Source organism: Lissotriton helveticus, chromosome 3_1 (assembly GCF_964261635.1).
Source record: "Lissotriton helveticus chromosome 3_1, aLisHel1.1, whole genome shotgun sequence".
Lineage (NCBI taxonomy): Eukaryota > Metazoa > Chordata > Amphibia > Caudata > Salamandridae > Lissotriton > Lissotriton helveticus.
Window position 1 is genome coordinate 1,138,826,144 of NC_136061.1, and position 19,848 is coordinate 1,138,845,991.

At 45.1% G+C, this 19,848-nt stretch overlaps 1 protein-coding gene across 1 annotated transcript in view; it reads left to right on the forward strand.

Moving 5' to 3' along the window:
* Nucleotides 1–19,848, forward strand: part of ARL5A (ARF like GTPase 5A) — a 218,428-nt gene that overhangs the window by 126,869 nt on the left and 71,711 nt on the right. The gene's annotated exons all lie outside the window — the stretch shown is intronic.

Sequence of the window (19,848 nt, forward strand, 5' to 3'; positions counted from 1 at the left end):
CCCAAAGCGGACCCCAAGGACCTCAAGAACTTCCGGCCCATCTCCCTGCTCCCGTTCCCGGCAAAGGTCATCGAGAAAATTGACAACATGCAATTGGCCCGCCACCTGAAAGACAACAACATCTTAGACCCGTCTCAGTCCGGATTCAGATGCAACCACAGCACCGGGACAGCCCTCATCACCGCCACAGATGACATCAAGCGCCAACTAGACAACGGCGCAACATCAGCCCTCATCCTCCTGGACCTATCACCCGCCTTCAACACGGTTTGCCATCTTACTCTAAAAAAACGCCTCCTAGAAGCCGGAATCCAAGAGAAGGCCCTTGACTGGACCACCTCCTTCCTCTCAGGCAGAACCCAGAGAGTACTCCTCCGACCCTTCCGTTCCGAAGCCACCAACATCATATGCGGCGTCCCCCAGAGCTCATCCCTCAGCCCGACGCTGTTCAACATCTACATGGCCCCCCTCGCACAAGTGGCCCGCCATCACAACCTCAACATCATCTCCTACACCGATGACACCCAACTCATCCTCTCCCTCACCAAGGACCCACTCACCGCCAAAACCAACTTCGACAACGGAATGAAGGCCATCGCCGACTGGATGAGGAGCAGCCGGCTAAAGCTGATCTCGGACAAGACGGAGATCCTCATCCTCTGACCCATCCCCTCTGCCTGGGACGACTCCTGGTGGCTGACCTCAATGGGATCAGCACCAACACCCACCGATCGTGCACGCAACCTAGGTTTCACCCTCGACTCCTCCCTCTCCATGTCTAAACAGGTCAACGCCGTCTCCTCCTCCTGCTACAACACCCTCCGCATGCTCCACAGGATCTACAAGTGGCTCCCGACCGAAACAAGAAGAACGGTGACACATGCCCTCGTCAGCAGCAGACTGGACTACGGCAACGCGCTCTACGCAGGAATCCCAGCCAAACACATATGATGACTACAATGCATCCAAAACGCCTCCGCCCGACTGATCATCAACGTACCCCGCCGCAGCCACATCACCCCCCCCTCCTGAGAATCCTACACTGGCTCCCCGTCGACAAGAGGATCACCTTCAAGCTCCACGCACACAAAGCACTCCACAACGCTGGACCAGCCTACCTGAACAACAGACTCAGCTTCCCCACCCGCCAGCTCCGCTCCGCCAGCCTCGCCCTCGCAGCTGTCCCCCGCATCCAAGGTACAACCTCCAGCAGCAGATCCTTCTCCTACCTCGCCGCCAAGACCTGGAACACCCTCCCTACCCACAAACGACAGACCCAAGACCTACTCGCTTTCAGAAGACACCTCAAGACCTGGCTCTTCGAACAGTAGCATCTCCCCCATCCCCTCAGCACCTTGAGACCCTCACGGGTAAGTAGCACGCTTTACAAGTACTCTGATTGATTGATTGATTGATTGACTGTGGCCGGTACATGTTCGTTTTTTAAGTTCGCAAATGGTGCTGCCCACATATTTTAATTCGCATGGACACTCCATTATGTACACTATGCATTGACTTTTACAGGTTATTAACTCTCGAATCCTCCAAGATTTTTCATCGGCCATTTAGATCTCTGTCATTGGTTTTGCAATCTGACACACTTTACAGCAATGGCATTTTACAAAGCCCTTTGTTTTCAACCAAGATTCCTTTTTGTGTTTTCCTTTTAGGTGACTATGCACTAGTCAGTCCTTAAGGTTTCTGGTTCTGCGATATGTGATGGTAGGATGATTTCCCATTATTTTACCCATCGTTCCATTAAGCTGTAAGATTTTCCAAGAGGGTGGTCTGAAGCCACGCCCCTTTTTACACCATGCAGCAAACGCAGCTTCTTGTGCTCTGCTGGTGGAGAGATGAGGTCCTTTTGTGTCCTGAGGACCTCGGGACACAAGTGAACTTCATCCTCCGAGCAGCAGCGCGCCAGAAGCCTCATTTGTAGCGTGGTGTAAAAAGGGGCTTAGCCTCAGAACACCTCTCTGCAACGCAGCTCTGTGGCGCTTACTGGAGGTACCTGGTGGGCTAGTTGTCCCCCAGGGACCCTTAGGATGCAAGAGGACATAACCCCCCAACTTACTACACACTGGTTCAGGAAGGGGGCGAGACCTGATATAACAAGTGTGCAAACACGCCCCCTGGTGCCAGGGAGCGAGTTTGGCGAGTGCTGGGCAAAGGGGGTGTGGCCTGCTCTTTGAACTTAACAATGCTGCTATGTGGGACTTACTGGCGGTAATAGGAGGGGTAGTTGGCCCCCAAGGATGTCCTTGGGGGCCAACTACCCTCAGTAAGTCCCGCACAGTGGGATTGCTTAGACTTCTTCTGAGACCATGACCCCTTTCCCCAACATTCTGCAAGCGCGCCTCCTAGCAGACTACGGGATTGGGGGTGAAGTCCAATTTACTCCTGAGGGACTTTGTGGGGCCAAGAAGCCCTACTGGTACCTCCTGTAAGCCCTACGCACCGGAATCCCTGACCGCTGGACGGAGGCCCAGCAATCTTTCTCCACCACTCTGCAAATGCGACTACTAGTTAAAGAAGTGTTTGCAATGTAATAGGTTTCGCATTTTTGAAAATTAGAGCTATTGGCGTTGTAAATGCAAAAGTTTTTTACTAATGTATTTTGGAGTGGAGTGAAATTATGTGGATAGAAAGTATGTGGTATTAATTGTATAGGAATTATGTAGAGTGGGAATATGTGTTATGGAGAGTAATTATGTGGTATGGTAGTCTGTGTTGTGGACTGGTAACCTCAGGTTTAGTTTTCCTCGTTTCCATAGAAGCTCAACTATGAACTTAGTGAGACAAAAAAAGATGGAATCACTGAGGAGCACTTGTGGAACTAGTCAGAGGTATGAGCAGGGCCACTGGAATTATGTGACTGTGGCTGCACCGACTTTTGCACAGTTATACATTTTCTGCATTACCCACATAGTTCCTCATCTGCACCCTAATCTGCAGATTTTAACAAAAAAAGCCTTGTTTCTAGCTGAAACGGGTCAAACGTTCCCAAAAATGCAGCAACAATTATTACAGCGTGGCGGAAGACCCTATGCAAACCTAGAATGGTCACCTGTTACTTATTGCTAAATGTGGGTGTTAAATTAGTACTAATGGTGTACAAGCCACTCTTGCTTCCCTCTGCGCCTCTCTTGCCTCTTTCTGCATTTCTGTTGCTTCTTTATACTGGTTTCTTTCTTTTTCTGCACTTCTCTTGACCTCATTCTGCAAATATCTTGTACTTTCTGCACCTCTCTTCCCTTTTTCTGCACGTCTGTTGCCTCTTTTGGCACCTCATTTGCTTCTTTCTGCACTCGTCTTCCCTCTTTCTGTACCTTTCCTGCCTGTTTTTGCATCTCACTTGTCTCTTTCTGTACTTTTCTTGCTTCTTTCTGCACTTTTCTTGCTTCTTTCAGGAATCCTCTTGCCTCTTTTCTACACTTATCTTGCCTGTTTCTGCACCTCTCTTGCCTCTTTTCGCACCTCTGTTGGCTCTTTTTGCACCTCACTTGCTCCTTTCCACACTTCTCTTGCTTCTTTCTGCACCCCTGTTGCTTCTTTCTGCACTTTCCATTCTTCTTTCTGCACCTGTCTTGCTTCTTTCTGCACCTGTCTTGCCTTTTCCTGCACCTCTCTTCCCTCTTTCTGCACGTCTTTTGCCTCTTTATGCACCTCATTTGCTTCTTTCTGCACCTCATTTGTTTCTTTCTGCACTCGCCTTTCCTCTTTCTGTACCTTTCCTGCCTGTTTTTGCTTCTCACTTGCCTCTTTCTGCACTTTTCTTGCTTCTTTCTACATCTCTGTTGCTTTTTTTCAGCAAATCTCTTGCCTCTTTGTGCACTTCTCTTGCCTGTTTCTGTACCCCTCTTGCCTCTTTTTGCACCTCTGTTGGCTCTTTTTGCACCTCTCTTGGCTCTCTCTGCACCTCACGGCTCCTTTCTACACTTCTCTTGCCTCTTTCAACACCCCTGTTGCTTCATTCTGCACTTTCCATGCTTCTTTCTGCACCTGTCTTGCTTCTTTTTGCACCCCTGTTGTCTCTTTATGTACCTCTTTGGCCTCTTTCTGCAATTTTCTTGCCTCTTTCTGCACCTCTCTTGCCTCTTTCTGCACCTCTCTTGCCTCTTTCTGCACCTCACTTGCCTCTTTCTGCACCTCTGTTGCTTTTTTTCTGCAGATCTCTTGCCTCTTTTCTTTTTCTGCACCTCTCTTGCTTCTTTCTGCACCGCTGTTCCCTCTTTCTGCACCTTTCATGCCTGTTTCTACATCTCTCTTGCCTCTTTATGTACCTCTTTTGCCTCTTTCAGCACCACTGTTGCTTCTTTTTGCATTTCACTTGCCTCCTTCTGCACCTCTTAGAGGTAGTTTTAATCCCCCTGCCCTTTTATGTACCAGGACCATACAGGGAAGGTTTAGTCATCAATGGAGCGCACACCGCTAGCCCCTCCTCCGGATCGCCCCTCGGGACTCTGGTACTTGTAGTTCTTTAGTGGATCACCCAGGTGGGTGCAAGTCGGTACTTGTTGGACTGATGAATCTCTAGACCCGATACATGTCCCGGGTTACAGGGAAGGTCATGCCAATCACAGGGGTACCCCAACGCATAGTGTACCCTAGTGTATGCAGGTGTTTTCACTGTATTGTAAGTGTCTTTCGACATAGCACTGGCTCTGGCCCTGATTAGTCAGTCAGTTACCACCAGTACCCGTCAGCAAAAAGTTGGGGGCACAGGATGACTTTGCAACTAGGCCTCTTTCTGCTCCTCTGTTGGTTCTTTGTGCACATCTCTTCCTTCTTTCTGCACCTTTCTCCGTCTTTCTGAACTTCTATTGCCACTTTCTGCATTTATCTTGCTTTTTCCTCTGCACATATCCTACCTCTGTAGGCATAGTTAGAAATTAGCATTTAAAAAACCTTTGAAATTCACTGAAAAAACCATAGGTTTCAAGGACATTATAGTTAGAAATTAGCATTTAAAAAACCTTATAAATTCACTGAAAAACCCACAGGTTTCAGGGACGTTCTAGTTAGTTGGACATTTCACTCGTACAAAACCAGAGAAATTCGGCTGTTATTGTTAGTTCAGCTAACTATAACTCGCACCCCCGAATGCACTGCTGATGACATCTCATATTACATCATTCCTGACGTGGTCAGGGACATCATTGATGACCTCTCAAATGACCTCTCAAATGACATCACTGATGACATCACTGACATCATCCACATGATAATCTGATGCACCTCCTCACACCCCAATATAACCTTTGATGCACGCACTCTAAAATACAGACTACCATTTTTGAAAGCATAGACACACCAACACCAGTTACTACATACTCACTCACTGATTCCTAGGTCTACACACACATCCACTCATTCACCCATACAGTCACTCCTACATGCAACCACTCATCAATACAGCACTATCATATGCACTTATACACCTATACAGTCACTCACTGACACTCACCCATAGAGTTACTCACACACCTTGTCAGTCATGTAAAGAATCCATCACACTCCCATGTACTCACCTATACAGTTATACACACACCACCTCACCTATTCATACAGATGCTAACACATACTTAATCTTATACAATCACTGACACAAGCACACACTCATTCATAAAGCCACTCTCTCTATCACTCACTCACATATAGTCATTTATATATTCCAACACTCACATATACTGCCTTTCACATCTTTAGTTACTCACACATATACCACTGAGACATCCATTCACTCACCAACACAGCCATACGCATACTCACTCACCCATACAGCCCTACACAGATACACTCTTGAACCCATACACCCACTCTTGATCCCATTGAATCACCCACTCACACATGTGGAGTGGTGTGGCTCACTGGTTAGAGGCGGCAGACCTGTAAGCAGAGGACGGCCCGGGACCAGGGTTCGATTCCCGACGCGGCAGGGTCGTGGACCAGGGTCAGCTGGCTCGATAATTCTCGCCTCGGTGCCTACTCCAGTCAGGGACCACACTCGGCAACTCTGGGCATTAGCTTGCCTCATCTTCACAACGGCCCCCCAGACCGCCGGGGATGCTTGGTCGCACCTTAGAGATACCCATTAGGGACCATCTCTCAGGGTGAGCCAGGACGGGTTCCCCAGCGGTCGAAGCGCGGAGATACTCCTCCGGGAGTTGATTCTAGCGCTATATAAACCCACAATTAATTAATTAATTAATTAATTAATCTATGCACAGTCACACACCCCCTAGCCACCCTCCCACACAAACACTCGGTCACCATACAAATACTCAGGCAACCAATCAATAACCCATAAAGCTACTCACCAACCCATGCAACAGCTTACACAACAACAACAGACAGACTGATACAGACATTCACACAGTTTAGTCACTAACCCACGCATTGGGTAAGATCTATTTAATCACACACTTATACAGTCAGTCATGCACCTACTAAATCCTCCATCCAGACACTTATACACCCACTCATTCGTCAATACACCCTGGCATATATATATATATATAAAACATATTTCAACTTTATAGAAACACAGTCACTGGATCATCTCATCAGTGATGTCATCCGTGATGTCATCAGTGATGTCATCAGTGAGGTCACTGATCATGTCATGAATGATGTAATATTTGACCTCATCAGCAGTGCATTGGGGGGGTGCGAGTTCCAGTTAGCTGAACTAACTATAACTGCTGAATTGCTCTGGTTTTGTACGATTGAAATGTCCAACTAACTATAACGTCCCTAAAACCTGTTTTTTTCAGTGAATATATATATGTAGTCACTGCTCTTTATTTACTGCGAATACAATGTAGTGACCTGTAAAATCAGTGCATTCAATTAATCCCTACTGTATCTTTAAACGATCTCATTCCTTCAGTCGTCTCTTCTCTACATACTTTACTTGGTTCAGCTAATCCTCATTTTTGTATTTATCTAACGTAGAGTCTGTAAAGTGCTCTGTCACCTAGCAATACCCAGGTAGCACTATAAGTAAAAAAATAACCAAAATATCCCTGACACCAACTTCTTGAGTTCCAAATATAAAACAATATTCCAGTTCCTTATTTTATTTATTTGCACATAAGGTACGTAAATATCTCAGTTACTTAATACTACGGATGTGATCAAATGTTTAATAGCACCAGGATTATGTTTTAAATGTAGTCTTATTGTCTTAAACATTCACTGCTTTGCATTCACAGATCAGGAACCCACCTTTACATTTAGTTTACAGTGACAATACAGTATATATGCATGTTTATGTTCATATATAAGGACAGTAGCTCGGATTTGACTGTACAGTAAGCAAGTTCCCTTTTAAATGAGGTTTGTTAGCTTTGTGACAACACTTCCTATGACCTCATACAACATATCATCACTTAAGATTGCCTACGCTGATGCTACCCCCACTGTTTTATTTAGGACTTGTGCTCTGAATTGAGAATGTAACTTATCTCTACTGATTTGTTGGTAAAAGATTGAAAGATGAAATAGTACGTGTCAGAAGTTGGCCTGCTATATGCTGTCCACTAACTAAAGTGGGCACCTTGCAGCAGTCCAAACAACCCTTATGGTGATTTAAGAGGTCAAAGATCATCTTAGAAAGCTATCCAAGTGGTGGCTGTGGAGAGCAGCCTTCAGGCTTAGTCTTGAAGGAATGTTAAGCAGCTTGTTTTACCAGAATGCAACCTTACAGTATTGGTTAAATGAAAGGAGAACCACACATCAGTTATAAACATTTGTAGTTATTAATATAACACTATCTAGTACGACACAGTACACTTAGATATTCCCAAAGCACACAATACTTAAGGAAAGACATGACAGTAAATGGCACTAATACACATTGGGGCCCTAGGGGGTGACCAAACGATATACTAAGTAAGTGGTATAAGAACCACGACTCGAGTCAAGACAGTGTCGAGAGGAAGTAGAATTGCTGGGACCCCAAGGAACCAGCCAAGGTGAGTTGATAGGGACACCACGGAGTGCGTGTGCAGTGTGGGAACACGACCGAGTACTCCGTACAAATATATGGGGAAAATTGCAGTTGAAGTTTTAGAGTTTAAGGACCCTTCCCGGTGGACTTCGAAGAAACCCTGTGGAAGAAAGAAGGATGGAGAGCCACCCCACCCGTGGATACCGAGGTACCCAAGTTACCTATACCATGGAAGCCAGGTGCATAGGTCTGAAGAGGCTTCGGAAACCGCTGTCAAACCCAATCAAGGACTTCGAAGAAGAGCCGCTGCTGGAAGGTAGAAAAGTGTCTGTTGGAATCCACATGTGGATACTTGTCAAGGAGTACCTTAAAGCAGAGGGGACAGAGTCTGGATCTCTTGGGAGTGATCAGGGGTTCGGTAGACGAATGCCCACTGATGTCGGGTGCTTCAGGTTGGTTGATGGAGTCCTTGACTCTACAGCTGCGGCGACCTGGAGATGTTAAGGATAAACAGGAGCCGGATGCGAGCTGTCTCACGAAGGATGTCGATTGCTGAGGGGGTCTGTTTCCGGTGGGAGCACCAACAAGCCTTGGCAACAGCAACCCAGGCAGAAGGTCAAGTATGTGTACGATTTGGACCAGCAAGGCCCAGGGGACTCACCACAGGCGAGCCTGGAGCAGCCAGGGGAGCCCAAGAAAAGCAAAATTGACCCTCAATTGGACCCACAGGCCAATTTACTATTTTCTAAAGTATCAGGTGTCGCGGAGGACCTCAAGCGATTTCACGAAACAGCCCACAGAGCGCTCAGTGTGAGGAGATCGAAGTTCTTGGTAGGAAATGGTGCCAGAGGTTGGGGCTACTCGGAGCCCAAAGCACTTGTTCAGGAAATGCCAACAAGCACATGCAAATACTCGCGGTGCATAGGGGTTCGGGTATTGCAGCCCCCACGACGGATACTGCCTCAGACTCTGTAAGAGGACTGCTAGGGCCTCGAGGGACGTAGAGACCCATCTCCTGTGTTGCTGGACCATGCGGAGTCCGTAGGAGCTCGGGATCAGCAGACTTGTCAGCAGTGTTGAGGTGCCTGCGAATGCAGGGGAGTGACTCTTTCACTCCAAGGGAGATTATCTTCGGTTGTCCTTGATGCTCCACAGTTCCTACACGGATCCTGTATGGTGCCCGGGCACAGACGATGCAGCAGACTGAGTAGGAGACAAAGTCTGGCCCAAACGAAGTCCAGCGAAATCCTGAGTGTCCAGACAGTCGAAGTGCAGTGGTTTCTTGTTCAGTATCTTGTCCACGTCGAATCTTAGGTCCTACAGCCAGGTAAGCCCTTAAATACCCACGGGAGAGGGTTGGAAAGATTCAGAGGACCCTCCCAGGGGAGGGTCTGGACAGTGAGGAGGTTACTCCCATGTCCTTTGTCCAATTTCGCACCAGAGCGGGAGCCAATGACTCCCAGGACTGGTTTGTACTGGACTATGCACAGGGACACCAAATGTGCACCTCATGCAGACTTTCAGTCAAGAGCACCCACCCAGCCCTCATACACTCCATCCTGTCTGGGAGGTGGTCACACCTCCCTGTGACTGGTTGCCATTTGTCCTGCCTTCCTCTGCTCGAGCTTGGCTCACCAGCAGGATGACGGAAATGTGTCTCAGGTCAGCAGCAACCATTTTGTTCTGTCCGGGACTAGAAGGCTGGTACCGGGAACATCAGGGACCCCATTAAGCTCACTTCTGAGAGGTGGAATCCTACCTCCCACACCGAGTACCGGTGTGGGGGTATGATTCCAACATGTTTGATACCAAACATGATGGGGTTTGGATCAGCCATTTTAGAATTGGTCATCACATGGTTGCATAATGCCCTTCTATGTTAGGCTGCATTACTGACAACCCGGGAGAATAGACTCCGAAGGCTGCAGGGGTGGCCTGCTCGTGCAGAGGAACCCTCTCACTTAGAACCAACTACCCTGCCCTCAGGATTGTAAAGGCCTGCTATAGGGGTGACTTATAGGTTTTATGTGCAGTGACCCTTCGATATAGTAAACCTATATTTTTAGTAAGTGGTGCATGCACCAACTTACACAGGCTGCAATGTCAGGCCTGTAGTTCCATTTTGCCTGGTCTCTCATGGGTGGCATAATACATGCTGCAACCCATGGGAGACCTCTGGGCTACCTAGGCTCTGGGTACATGTGTACCATATACTAGGGACTGTCAAGGGTACCCCAGTATCCAATCTGGAGTGTACCTAAGAACATAACATTACATTTTAAGGAGAAACCAGATAGACTGGAATGCTGATTAGCAGGATCTCAGTCAGACTAGTCAAAAACAGCATCACATCAAGCAAAAAGTGGGGATAACCATAAGAAGCAGATCCTACTTTCCTACAGTACAGCAGTGAACAGATTATTCATCACTAATGCACATCCACATTTGCACTAATTGGCAGTATTTATAGGGGCCAATTACTGGCATATTAACCAGCGTTGGTGATCAAAGTTAGATTAGATCTAAAGACCAATTTCCAAATAGCTGGGTTCTTCTGAAGGAATATTCGAACAATAGTGGCAAATTGAGTTTCAAAGAGCGTTGTGCCAGGAAAACTGATAAATACTGGAATTATTTAAAGACTACTCGGCAACGTTTCTGTCCAGTGACATCGAAACACAAATTCTGGAATTTTGTGTGCTACCCAGGAACGTTTTGGGAGGTACTGTGACAAATAGTACATCGTATAGCACGAAAGTCCAGTAACTTTGACAAATTTAAAGGATGTAAAGCAATTTTACCTGGGGTCTTAGCACACTTTGTAGTTTTCCATAATGCCCCAGTTACCATACTTTACAAGTTTCCGTAAACCATCATCTAGCACACTCTGCTCAGCAAGCTGTCACAATGACCTTTCATTGCAGACTTATAATTCCATAATAGTACTGTAGGGAAATTCGCTGGCAGGATTATTCATTTCTGCGATTTAAATTAAAAAGTACAAACTTTCACATTTTGATTTCTGGGAAGTTTTTTCAGGGTAAGGTGTATCTTTGTGAGCTGCATGACCTGGCTCTCCTTTATGCAGAAAATGTAAAAGCCCTGATAGACTGCACTTCCGCTGTTGCCTTAAAGTTTTTAAATTATTCCCTGCTGTCCACCTGAGATCGAAAAAAGCTGTCAGGCTAGCCAGCACGGAGCGAGCCAAGGCACCATATTATAGAAGAGCTCATGTGCCAAAGTTCTGTTATGCAGGCCTCCACCCAAATCGAATATCAAATTTCTAGTGTTGCAAAATAGATAAATAAACACAGTACAAATCCATATACCATGAGCATCCCCACTATCTCCGGTAACAGATCCCGCTATGCCCCAGTTAGCACACCTTGCACTTTCCATAATGCTCCAGCAAGCACACTGACATTTTTGGCAATTCCAGGTAGCACAATTTGCTATTTTCTAAAGTATGCCAACTTCACATTTTCCGTATGTTTGCAGTCCACTAACTTTGCATTTTTTCACAGTACCGCCATCTATCTCTATGCCTACTTTACTATTTCCATAATTTCCCTGTTTTCGTTAATATCCCAGCCAGCTTACGTTGCTGTTTTCCAAACTGTAGAATACTCTTTTTGGCACAGAACACCATTATTGCCTGACTTAGGCAGTGACTCATAGGGTAAAGCCAAACCACTTCATTGGATTCATACTTTGAGGTGTTTATCCGTCCCTGCATTGTCCTGCCTGGTCTGATCACCACCAAGAAGGCCTCTGCATTGGCAAGACCAGCCACTTCATACCAAGCACAGTGCTAAAACCTGGAAGGAAGGAGGAGCAAAAATTCTGTCTTTCCCTTTTCTTTCTCTCATACTCTTCCAAGCTGCTCTGCTCATTGGCAACCATCCAATTGGTTCTACTCTTGCTTCCAGTGGGGACTTAAGCGTGCCGCTCTCTTTTGAAGATTGAAATCTGGCATTGAAGGTTATCTGCCATCAATTCCGCAGACCCTGTGATCCTGAAATCTTTATGCTTTGTACAGTTAATCCTTCAGGAAACTAGTGTTGGGAAAGTAGTTGGTAGGAGAAGAATTAGTCAGTACAGCATCTTCCTCCTTCGATTTAAAACAGAAGTAATACTTGCTAAATGTAACACTGACAAAAAATAAAGATGTTAGGCTCACCTTGCAAGCAGCTTTTTAGGGTACCATGAGCAACATTTGCTTACGTGCTACACATTGAGGTCTGCTGCTGTAGTTCAGCACTCCAGGTTTAAGGCTCATTGAAGAGCTTATTGTTAGTGACCCTTCTTGCGCATACCAGAGTTATTGCATCTAAAATACCTGAGCTGTAGTTCCTACCCGTTTCTGGGAGGCCCGGGAGCAGGTGTGTTTTTTTCCGGGGTTGAGTGCGTGGAGAGTGTTGGCATCGTAGCAGAGTCTGGCGTCGTGGTGTTCGTGGGGACCAGGGGTTCTGGCGCTGGGTGCGGTCCAGGCACGGACGGACGCAGACGGGCTTGCCTTAGGCGCCCCTTTGGCCGCCATAAATGGAGAGGTGGGAGGGAGGTACAGCTGGGAGGTGAGAGTGGGGTGGCCAATGGGGACGAGGGGGCGGGGACGCATCGGCGGGAACCGGGGATGGGAGGGGGTGGTGAGCGAGAGCGGAGGTCAGGGAACAGTGGGGGCAAAAACGATGTACAGTTAAAGTGGCACAAATAATACAGAGCGAAACCGTAACAATCAGGAAAAGAACCAAAAAAGACCCAAAGATGGGCAGAGCCTTAGCGGGCTTGGAACCCTGGCAGGAGCTGGCTGGGAGCACTGGCGCCGAGCAGGAGGAGCTGCGCCAGGAGGCAGGGAGAAGTATAACTTGCATCTCCATAGATTTCAGATATCAGTGATGTATATGTGGTGTCATAAGCAAGGCATCCCAGTGGTGCAAGATATGTTTAGATCCGTTGCATATAAAAGGTGAATTTCAAGATTTTTTTTAAAAAAAAACTATATATATATATATATATATATATATATATATATATATATATATATATTCCAGCTCATGAACCGTTTCATTCAGGAAATGAAAAAGCGCACTCCAGGGGTAAAGCAGCAAAGTTTATTCAGCCCACAAACACTCGTGCAACAGACGCGTTTCGGACGTCAAGTCCTTCGTCAGTGTTTACACAGTTTACACTCTTGCGGCAACATATAAAGAATACCAACAAGTTAGAAAACGGGCATCACCCATAGAGCGCTAGTGCGGTGGCCATTTTGAAATGGTTAAATACCCATTTTTAAACAACAAACCAATATTGTTCAGCAGAGGAGCTTCAATTCTCCCTATTTCTCTATATTGCCGTGTATCGGCAAATCACCGCATTGCTAACATTATTACCCAAAGGTTCCGTTTACAATGAGACAAGAGCAGGGCCTTTTTGCATGTATCATTTGCAGGAATTTTTCATATGTCAGATAAGAACTAACAATAATCATCTCCATGATTCCTAAACATGCATATTTGTGTCTTTCGCTTACCTATAGTAAGAACTATTATCCAAGACATATCCAAAATTGAGCCGTGTATCGGCATATCACCACATCAACCAGTGCAAAATTTATAGCATCATTTTTCGCTATCATCACTTACAAAGTTATAATCATCTTCTCAGAATCATGATCAGAGAAGCTCAAAAATTTCGAATTAAATACAGATATATCACATATATATCACATAATAAGCTGTTTCAGAGTAGAAATCACATCAGCATTGTAAAGAATCCTGTACATATTATTTACAACAACCAGTTCACATTCATCAGTTTGTGCAAATTATTTCATTTTCCAGCTAAGTGTCTCATTTTCCCAGGTGAACCATAAGTTCCTCCCCACTGTTGAGACCCATAGGTTGTTTGGTCTGCATGTCAACGATGTATCGCGACTCCAGTCTTCTAAGACTCAGTAATCTGTCCCCTCCTCTAGGATGCAGGGGGATATGGTCCAAACCGAAGTACTGCAATAGCTCCCTATTGCTTTGATGGGCCAGTGCAAAGTGTCGAGCCACGGGATATGCCATGTCTTTATTCACTATAGCTCGTTGGTGCTCAAGGATCCGCATTTTGACATTTTTGATAGTACTCCCAATGTATTGGAGTCCACAGGGACAGGTTAGACAATAAACAACATAGGGGGTGGTACATGTGATAAATTGTCTGATATTTTTTACTTTGGACACCCCTGGTATTTTATAAAATAATACTCGTTTGCTATTCTCACATGCACGGCACTTCCCGCACGGGAAAAAACCTTTCATGTCTTTGAGGGTTGCACTCACTTTTGGTTTAACAGGTGTGAGATGGCTGTTAACTATTGTATCCTTAATGGATCTAAGTTTCCTGAATGTCACCAGTGGTTTCATCGGGACATCCTTTCCTATTACAGGATCAGTATGTAAGATATGCCAGTTTTTTGTCATAATCCTCCTAAGGACATTAGCCTGATCAGAAAAGGTAGTGATCATCCGAAACGTATTTTTCATATTTGGTAGAGAGTCTTGCTCTTTCTTATTCTCAAAAAGATGTTTTCTTGGAGTCTTAGCTACCTTTTTGTAGATCTTGTCTAGGTCTGTGTGGTCATAACCCCTTATGGCAAACCTTGCAACACAGTCCTGAGCTTCTTTTCTGAAATCACTGTCCTGTGTACAATTTCGCCTCAGCCTTAGTAACTCCCCATAGGGGATACTTCGAATGAGACTGGGAGGATGGCTGCTGGAGGCGTGCAATATACTATTCCCCGCCGTAGGTTTCCTATATAGGGTTGTTTCTAGCTTATCACCATTTACAAAAACTCTTAGGTCTAAATAGTGTACCTCTGAAACGCTGATGTCAGCTGTGAATCTCAGATTGAGGTCATTTTTATTCAGATTCTCAACAAATGCCATAGCCTGTGTGGTGGAGCCCCGCCACACAAGAAACAAATCGTCTATATATCGACGCCATACCACTACGTGATCTGCCCACTTTTGACTGGTCCCTGCCAGGGCCACCTGCTCCTCCCACCAGCCGACGAAAAGATTTGCGTAGCTGGGGGCGAAGCAGGTTCCCATAGCAGTCCCAGACACTTGTTTAAACATTTCAGTACCAAACAGAAATATGTTGTTCGTAAGACAGAACTCTAAACACTCTATTAACATGGTATTATGTTCCATGTATTTTGCCGACCTTTTTTGCAAAAAATATCTGACTGCCTCTATACCTTGTTGATGTCTAATACTAGTATAGAGGCTTGTGATGTCTAGAGTGATCAGAACATATGTGGTATCCCAAATCATAGGTTCAATTTGTTCGAGAAAATGTTTTGTATCCCTCACATAGGATTTGAGTTCAACAACAAAACTCGCTAGGAAGGAGTCAATATAAATCGACAGTTTTTCTGTAAGTCCTCCCTTAGAAGATACAATCGGTCTTCCCGGTGGGCACTCCAAATCTTTATGAACCTTTGGTAGGTGGTAGAATGTGGGTGTGACAGGTTCGGTGTTACGTAAAAATAAATTCGTTTGTATCCAGCATCATTTTATTACGCCATTTGTTTAACAGATCACTATAGGCTTGAATGCTGAGCTGATATTCAGTTTTGTCACTTCTTCGATAGTTCTCCTCCATTCTTAATTGTCGGAGAGACTCTCCACAGTACTGTTCTCTTGTAAAAAGGACAACATTGCCCCCTTTGTCGGAAGGTTTTATAATTGTCTCATCCATTTTTGCCATGTTCATAAGTGCATCCGATTGTCCTCTGCTGAGATTGTTCTTCATCTTGCAGTTCTTATTTTTTGTTGCTGGTAGAGTCCTCAATTTTATGAGGTCATGTATCATCGCCTCAGAGAAAGTGTCGATGGCGTCATAGGGCATCTGGGGATTAAATTGGGAGGGGGCACGAAAGCTAGTTACAGGTGATTGTTGTTCTATTCCTCTGTTTCCTATTGTTGATGGTGATGCTGGGGTCGCCTCATCCCCAAGTTCATCCAGGATATTAGCTGTCATCAGATCTCTTACCGAAAGTACATCTGTGGATTGCAATTCCACTTTCTTGGAGGTTCTCTTCACTTCTCCAATGGAAGGTTTAAGTTTGTGGAATTTGTGTAACTTGATCTTCCTTGTCAGTTTAAAGAGATCGATGCGTGTCTGGGTATATTCAATTTTCTTATTGGGACAGAATGTTAATCCTAGTTGTAATATCTCTTCTTCTGTCTCCGTCAATTTGTTCTTCGTCAAGTTGATGATGGTTAGATTTTCTCCATCATTCACCATCTGTTGCCCTGCTTCTTGCGGGTATTGTAGTTGCTTGTTTTTGCCTTACCTCTTCCTCTTCCCCTTCCAGCCCCCTCTTCGGGTTCTCCGTCGTCCTCTGGTGGTTTGACTTTGCCCCCTCTTAACCAGGTCTTCCGGATCAGGTCGAATTCCCGATGAAAAGGATTCTCGGTAATTTCATTCGTTACCTCTGGTCTTTCATCACCCGTTTGATCATCATCCGTCACACTGGATTCGGAGGTGGCTGGTTCCACCGGTGGAGGAGTATTCCTCTTCTTTTTCATTGCAGCTCTTGGTGCGTCAAATTTTTTAGAGAAAGTCAGGATCCTCCCAAGGGCGTAGTCTCGCTCATCGCGTTGGAATTTTTCTTGTTTTCTCTGTCTGATTTTGGCTTCGTATTTCAAGAGTCGTTTCTTCATCTCTACTCTCAATTGTTCCTGTTTTGTCTGATCCGTATCTTTCGCAATTTCCTTTTCAACCAGGGCAATTTCTTCTAATGCTTTTGCCCGGTCACTCCAGGCAAATTTTACTAATAGGTCCAACTGTGCTTTACATGACGCAGCTATTATATAAAACTAGATCTATGTAAAACTCCACTTTAATCTTTGTTTGAATTTTTGTGTTTTTTTTTTTTTTTTAAAGTGAAGTAGTATCTTATTGCAATTTATCTGCTGCCAAACCCTGCCACACACAGCCTTCCATTTTGCACAGCAGAGGTTTGGCTGAAGCACCTGCTCTTTGGCCAGTCCCTGCGCCCCATCCCCACATGTGGCCAACCTCCTGCAACCGAACAACACCCTACAGTCCCCTGATCCACATTAGCTTTTTTTTAAAATTATTTTTCTGCCACTTCCACCAAACCAAAGAGGACTTGGCTGGCTCCCTCGGAAGTGCTGCGACCTAACAATCTTTTTAAATTTTGGCCCAATGGGTTAGGCTATGTCTACCCGGCCCCTTATATTTTTTCAAATTAATCTTTGGGACTTTGGGACCGAGTTTCTGAGTTGTGTAATGGTGGCTGCAACATTTGACTTCATGTTGCGGCCAGCCAGTCCATGTGTCCAGGTCTGCTCCACGGAATCCGATTGATGCTTATAAGGGTCCACCTCCAAATGTCACAAACCCTCCTGTACAATCACACAGAGGTTTTGAGCCATTAGGTGAGGGATAAAAAGAACAGAGAAGGGAAAAGGAAGGGTCAGCTGGGAAAGGGATGTACCTGAAACGACAAAACATATACTTAGAATTACTCTAGTGAAAACAGTCTACTTTCATATGGTCTCACTAAAATAACACCTAAGTACCTTATGGTATGAAAGTAAACAGCCTTGGCGAAAACTCCTCAATCACCTTCTGCCACTTCTATGAAGCCTATTGGAACACAAACACAGGTCAGGGAAAAAGCACAACCTCTTGAACACATAGACCACATAAATCATACTCCTGTATTCAGCATACCATGACAGAAGGCAACAGTCAACAGTCAGTGCACGGTAGCGTGTAGATTCAACCACCACCGCGCTCCGCGGACTGTTAGCCGCAAAACCAGTTTTTTATCCAGAATACAGGGTAGAACCCTTCGATGCTCTGCTAGAAGTTACTTCACTCCCATTGAGGATAGAACGGCAACGCGGGTCTGTTAACCACCGCTCCGCTCACTTAGAAGAAAAACAAAACACGACGTAGCATAAAGCCCGCCCGTAAATAGTTAGGCGCTCCCCGCTGTTCCGATCCTACCTAGATCAAGGGTCACGGAGACTCCGACTTTGCTCAATCCAAGATAGCCGACATGGCGGCGGCAATGCGTCTCCAAACGATTCCCGGAAACCCGCAACCAACACGAATTACACGCAACAGGAAGCGTGTTTGGGTTGTACAAATACTCCCCTTCACCGGGGAGTCTGGGAGTTGTAGTCCTAAACTCCCGTTCCGTTTCAATGTCATTCCTCCTAGCGTTTGCACCCATGAGTGTTCAGCCATGCAGGCTCAACCTGGAATTTCCTGACACCGTGCTCTCAGTCCCATATGCCCGTCTCAGTCTGGCGGGAACAGCCAGTCAGAATAATTTATTCTGAATTTGGTACTGCTGAACTATTGCTGCACTAGATATTGCTATTATTTAACTGTAACTTCTCAAAAGCGGCTGCACAGATTTAAACCAAATTACAACAAGCATGCTTTCTGACTAAGATCTAGTAGCTTTCTGACAAAGTTGGTTTAATTCTGTTCAGCCACTATTTCTGTGTCATTGTCTGGACTTCCCTATGGAAACTATATGGGAAAAAGTGCTTTGGGATCCCCCTTTCACTGAGCACCACATTGATGGATTCTTCCAAAACTTTCAAAGAGGGAGCTGAGGTAGACAAACTCTTCCCCCAAAGTAATTACTAAAACAAAAACCTTTCTTCCTACTTTTTGGCACTATTATGTATTATACTAAATACAAATGGAGAATCTTTGACTTTATAAACATACAGAACAGTCACGGACACATTAGCAGTATTGTGCTTCACATTCAACAGGAGAAACGTACATGAGAAAATGGAGTAAGGGAAGAGATTAGATGGAAGTGTAATTTGAATATTAAGGTATACTCTGCCTCAAGGATATCAAAGTGGAAGGACCTAACAGTAATTATACAATACATTTATGAAAGAAGTTAATGTGCTCAAATTAAGGAGATCCCTGCAAATGGATTATTGACACTGCAAATTATGAAATTTAACATTCGATCTTTTTTTGAGTACCATGCACCTTGAAAGTAGCATTCTGGTTCTTCTTGAGTGGATCTTTGGTTTGCATGTGTCCATAGTCTCTTTTCAATCTTGTTGTTTTCCGTGTTTCTCCATGTAGAAATACCTGTGACATAAAGTCTGACTTAGTCTGCTTCTACTGATTTCAGTGCCCTTACGACAGATGTGGGCTCGTAGGTGGGGCATGTAGGGGATCTGTCCTCCCACCCATTCTTTCCTCTCCTTTGAGGATCATTGGTTCTTCACAAACATTGCTCCATCAGTCCACAACTATGAATGCTAGTCCAGTCGAAATACTTAAATATGAAGTCCAGTGTACTTTCAAGGCAGTGCAGAGTAGAACCTGCACCCTCTGTCGAATTATTTGAATGTTTCCCAGTTGTAAATGAGTAGATTGATGTCCTCCTAAGACAACACGCCTGTAATTCAGGATGGGTACTTCTGTGGACTAACTTTGAGAAAAGGGACTTTGCAGGGGTCTATCTTTTGTAGTTAAGACTTTCACATGTTTATCTGTGCTAAGTGTGCGACTGACAGGTACTAGTTTATACCCGCTGAAGTACTAGAGATCCTTTCCCAATAAGAATATGGCTTAAAGCATGTTCTTCATTCGTTAAGGAAAACTTTGGGTATGGTTTGACTTTTTGCACCCACAGAATGCAGTGGACATTTTTAAGGAATGTAATTACCCAGGAGTAGGGAACACATTAATGTTTTCGCTTCCGACCGTCTGAGAGTTTTTCTTTGCCAGATCCAGTGGATAAGGCATTGGCACTGCCATACAGTCTCTATATGGTTCTAGTGACTTATAAGTAAGTTCCCTTGAAGCCATTGTTAAGAGGC